Consider the following 5905-nt stretch of genomic DNA (forward strand, 5'->3'; position numbering starts at 1 on the left):
GTCAAATGAGAGATGGCAAGAGTGAATGTCGACATTCTAGGAATCAGTGAACTGAAATGGACTGGAATGGGTGAATTTAACTCAGATGACCATTATATCTACTACTGTGGACAGGAATCCCTCAGAAGAAATGGAGTGGCCATCGTGGTCAACAAAAGAGTCCAAAATGCAGTACTTGGATGCAATCTCAAAAATGACAGAATGATCTCTGTTCGTTTCCAAGGCAAACCATTCAATATCACAATAATCCAAGTCTATGCCCCAACCAGTAACGCTGAAGAAGCTGAAGTTGAACGGTTCTATGAAGACCTACAAGACCTTTTAGAACTAACACCCAAAAAAGATGTCCTTTTCATTACAGGGGACTGGAATGCAAAAGTAGGAAGTCAAGAAACACCTGGAGTAACAGGCAAATTTGGCCTTGGAATACGGAATGAAGCAGGGCAAAGACTAATAGAGTTTTGCCAAGAAAATGCACTGGTCATAACAAACACCCTCTTCCAACAACACAAGAGAAGACTCTATACATGGACATCACCAGATGGTCAACACCTAAATCAGATTGATTATATTCTTTGCAACCAAAGATGGAGAAGCTCTACACAGTCAGCAAAAACAAGACTGGAAGCTGACTGTGGCTCAGACCATGAACTCCTTATTGCCAAATTCAGACTTAAATTGAAGAAAGTAGGGAAAACCACTAGACCATTCAGGTCTGACCTAAATCAAATCCCTTACGATTATACAGTAGAAGTGAGAAATAGATTTAAGGGCCTAGATCTGATAGATAGAGTGCCTGATGAACTATGGACTGAGGTTCGTGACATTGTACAGGAGACAGGGATCAAGACCATTCCCATAGAAAAGAAATGCAAAAAAGCAAAATGGCTGTCTGAGGAGGCCTTACAAATAGCTGTGAAAAGAAGAGAAGCGAAAAGCAAAGGAGAAAAAGGAAAGATAAACATCTGAATGCAGAGTTCCAAAGAATAGCAAGAAGAGATAAGAAAGCCTTCTTCAGTGATCAATGCAAAGAAACAGAGGAAAACAACAGAATGGGAAAGACTAGGGATCTCTTCACGGAGAAGGCAATGGCACCCCACTCCAGTACTCTTGCCTGGAAAATCCCATGGGCGGAGGAGCCTGGTAGGCTGCTGTCCCGGGGGTCTCAAGAGTCAGACACAACTGAGCGACTTCACTTTCACTTTTGACTTTCACGCATTGGAGAAGGAAATGGCAACCCACTCCAGTGTCCTTGCCTAGAGAATCCCAGGGATGGGGGAGCCTGGTGGGCTGCCTTCTATGGGGTCACACAGAGTTGGACACGACTGAAGTGACTTAGCAGCAGTAGCAGCAGCAGGGATCTCTTCAAGAAAACCAGATATACCAAAGGAACATTTCATGCAAAGATGAGCTTGATAAAGGACAGAAATGGTATGGATCTAACAGAAGCAGAAGATATTAAGAAGAGATGGCAAGAATACACAGAAGAACTGTACAAAAAAGATCTTCATGACCCAGACAATCATGATGGTGTGATCATTGACCTAGAGCCAGACATCCTGGAATGTGAACTCAAGTGGGTCTTAGAAAGCATCACTACGAACAAAGCTAGTGGAGGTGATGGAATTCCAGTTGAGCTATTCCAAATCCTGAAAGATGATGCTGTGAAAGTGCTGTACTCAATATGCCAGCAAATTTGGAAAACTCAGCAGTGGCCACAGGACTGGAAAAGGTCGGTTTTCATTCCAATCCCAAAGGAAGGCAATGCCAAAGAATGCTCAAACTACCACACAATTGCACTCATCTCACAAGCTAGTAAAGTAATGCTGAAAATTCTCCAAGCCAGGCTTCAGCAATATGTGAACTGTGAACTTCCTGATGTTCAAGCTGGTTTTAGAAAAGGCAGAGGAACCAGAGATCAAATTGCCAACATCTGCTGGATCCTAGAAAAAGCAAGAGAGTTCCAGAAAAACATCTATTTCTGCTTTATTGACTATGCCAAAGCTTTTGACTGTGTGGATCACAATAAACTGTGGAGAATTCTTCAAGAGATGGGAATACCAGACCACCTAATCTGCCTCTTGAGAAATTTGTATGCAGGTCAGGAAGCAACAGTTAGAACTGGACATGGAACAACAGACTGGTTCCAAATAGGAAAAGAAGTTCGTCAAGGCTGTATATTGTCACCCTGCTTATTTAACTTATATGCAGAGTACATCATGAGAAACGCTGGACTTGAAGAAACACAAGCTGGAATCAAGATTGCCGGGAGAAATACCAATAACCTCAGATATGCAGATGACACCACCCTTATGGCAGAAAGTGAAAAGGAATTCAAAAGCCTTTTGATGAAAGTGAAAGAGGAGAGTGAAAAAGTTGGCTTAAAGCTCAACATTCAGAAAACGAAGATCATGGCATCCGGTCCCACCACTTCATGGGAAATAGATGGGGAAACAGTGGAAACAGTGTCAGACTTTATTTTTCTGGGTTCCAAAATCACTGCAGATGGTGACTGCAACCATGAAATTAAAAGATGCTTACTCCTTGGAAGGAAAGTTATGACCAACCTAGATAGCATATTGAAAAGCAGAGACATTACTCTGCCAACAAAGGTTCGTCTAGTCAAGGCTATGGTTTTTCCTGTGGTCATGTATGGATGTGAGAGTTGGACTGTGAAGAAGGCTGAGCGCCAAAGAATTGATGCTTTTGAACTGTGGTGTTGGAGAAGACTCTTGAGAGTCCCTTGGACTGCAAGGAGATCCAACCAATCCATTCTGAAGGAGATCAGCCCTGGGATTTCTTTGGAAGGAATGATGCTAAAGCTGAAACTCCAGTACTTTGGCCACCTCATGGGAAGAGTTGACTCATTGGAAAAGACTCTGAAGCTGGGAGGGATTGGGGGCAAGAGGAGAAGGGGACGACAGAGGATGAGATGGCTGGATGGCATCATTGACTCGATGGACATGAGTCTGAGTGAACTCCGGGAGTTGATGATGGACAGGGAGGCCTGGCATGCTGCGATTCATGGGGTCGCAAAGAGTCGGACACGACTGAGCGACTGATGTGATCTGATCTGACCAAGGAATGGGATTTCTGTGTCATATGGTAGTTCTATTTTTAGTTTTTAAAGGAATCTTGTACTGTTCTCCATAGTGGCTGCACCAATTTACATTGCCAACAACAGTGTAAGAGAATTCCCTTTTCTCCACACCCCAGGGTGCAAAATTTAAGGCATCACTTGCTCTCTGGCTGTGTGGTTGCAGGCAAGTACCCAAGCACTGGTGCACCTTAAATTCTGAGTCCTGGATGCCTTGCCTCTTTCACCCTAGTCCTGACCCTGGAAGGTGGTTCATATTATATAAAAGTCCAGAAACTAAATGTGATGTCATTCCACATGTTTCCTCAACTAAACATCCTTAAATTGTGCCCTTCTTTTAAAATAAATCTGTCTGTAATTAATCATCTATGAATTAATCCTTTACTCCTCTAGCTTCCTTGGTGGCTCAGATGGCAAAGCGTCTGCCTGCAATGCAGGAGACCCTGGTTCAATCTGGAAGATCCCCTGGAGAAGGAAATGCTATCCACTCCAGTACTCTTGCCTGGAAAATTCCATGGATGGAGGAGCCTGGTAGGCTACAGTCCACGGGGTTGCAAAGAGTCAGACACGACGGAGCGACTTCACTTTCACTTTCCTCTAGCTTACTTAGTTTGGAGCTGAATGGCCTCTGGGCAGCTAAGGATAAGTCTCTGATCACACCTGACCTGCCTGTGGTTTCAGGCTGACAAAGGGCAGAAATAACAAGTGTTTCTTTGAACTACAGATGAGCTACGAGGACAGCTGTTAACTCCCCTTCCCCATGACTTGGGGTGGCCTCAAGGCCTGGTCCTGCATTTCTGTGTGTTTTACTTGTCCCTGCTCCCCCAGGGTAGTCTGTGGTGAATGACCACCACTGAGCCCCTACTCCCGGCTCCAAGGGTAGGACAGAAATCCACTTAAACTCCCCAGCAACCCTGAGCAGGAGGAATGCTTGTGATCCAATTTGCAGGTGGCAAAGCTGAGGCCCAGAGAAATGCAAGCACATCCCTGGGGGCCCTTGGCAGGCGTGGGAGATTCACAATGTTCCCAGGGAGCCTGCTGTTTGTAGGAGCCTTTGTCATCCTCTGTGGGTGCTGGGTATGGTCACTCCAAGGTGAAGTGCATTAATGAGGCTTCCTTCCGCGGCTCTCACCCTGCTCTGGGTGTGGACTCATGTAACACTCACAGCTGTGGTCTCAGGCCAGTGTGACTATCAGACTCTCTTTACTGTCACATCTTCCATGGCAGGTCTGATCGTCCCTTCCAACAGAAGGGATGGAGCCCAGAAAATGTATAACCTGCTGTCAGATTTCTTGGACTTCCCTAGTGGCTCAGACAGTAAAGCGTCTGTCTACAATGCAGGAGACCTGGATTCGATCTCTGGGTCGGGAAGATTCTCTGGAGAAGAAAATGGCAACCCACTCCAGTATTCTTGCCTAGAAAATCCCATGGACAGAGGAACCTGGTGTCCAGTTCAGCTTAGCAGGGAGGCGAACTGAGCATCCTTGGGCCATCTCACGATCCTTGTGTGCTTTAGCAATCTCATCTGTAAAATGGAAGGAAATGATTCTGATTCTATTGGATCGTGGCCAGGCACATTTGAGTTCACCTTGGTTAAGCATTTCAGCTTAACCAAAGTGAACAGCTATTTCAATGTGAAGATATTTCAAAATAAGATATTTATGACTGGTTTATAATATTAATAAAGTATTTTCTAAAATATTGAATGGAAAATAACAAGTGGATAGTGCATGTTTTATGAGACTATTTATGGTTATGATTACTGTCCTGGAGACAGTGAAGGGTAGGGGAGCCTGGCATGCTGCAGTTAATGGGTCTGCAAGGAGTTAGATATGACTTAGCAAATGAACAACAACTGTCCTGGGGGGTGGGGAGGGCTCAGACGCTGTTCAGTTCACTGGCCTCCCCAACAATGGAAGGTCCTGTCCGAGCCAACTTTGCTGACCCCCTAGGCAGCTCCAGGGTCTCTGGTACATACCCAGTTATTCATGGGAACAATGAGAATATTGCCTTTGATTTTTTTCCTCTCTCCTCTCTTCTCTATCTGATCACAAAGTCTACTGAATTCCACCTCCTGGCCATGTTTCTCTTATAACCATGCTCTTGGCTGGCCCTAGTGTTAATTTACGCTCTGTTGTCTGTCATTTGGCCTATTACAATGGCCCCAGAGAACAGGAAGGAGTTTTCGATGAATTTCAAACACAAATATTGGGTTGGCCAAAAAGCTTGTTGGGCTTTTTCCATGACTTCTTATTGGGCAACCCAGCATGACTACAACACTGCCTTATGTGAGATGGGCTGCGTGACTTCTATTGCCCTTAGGATAAAATCCAGACTCATTCGTGGGAATCTCTGCGATCTGTCTCCACTGTTTCCAGATTCCATTAGTTGACGGTCATTTTCCCTCCTGAATGTGTGTGCTGTGTGCTTCCAGGTCATTCTATTGATAACAGTACATGGCACTGCTGATGTCTCATTTCTGTCTTCTCCGCTGTGGAGGCAGGGGCCACAGCTGTCCTGTTCACCCCTCTCTCCAGAGCAACCCAGATGCCCAACCAGGTACGTCTTAAGGAGCCCCACAACACCAGTTGTGTGCTCAGCCACTCAGTTGTGTCTGATTCTTTGTGGCCCTATGGACTGTAGCCCATCAGGCATTTTTGCCCATGGGATTTTTCAGGCAAGAATACTGGAGCAGCTTGCCATTTCCTACTCCAGGGAATCTTCCTGACCCAGGGATCACAGCAGTATCTCCTGTCTCCTGCATGGACAGGCAGATTCTTTACCACTATCATCACCTGGGGAGCCCCA

The sequence above is a fragment of the Bos indicus x Bos taurus genome, chromosome 17 (genome assembly GCF_003369695.1).
Source record: "Bos indicus x Bos taurus breed Angus x Brahman F1 hybrid chromosome 17, Bos_hybrid_MaternalHap_v2.0, whole genome shotgun sequence".
In the NCBI taxonomy this organism is placed as follows: Eukaryota; Metazoa; Chordata; class Mammalia; order Artiodactyla; family Bovidae; genus Bos; species Bos indicus x Bos taurus.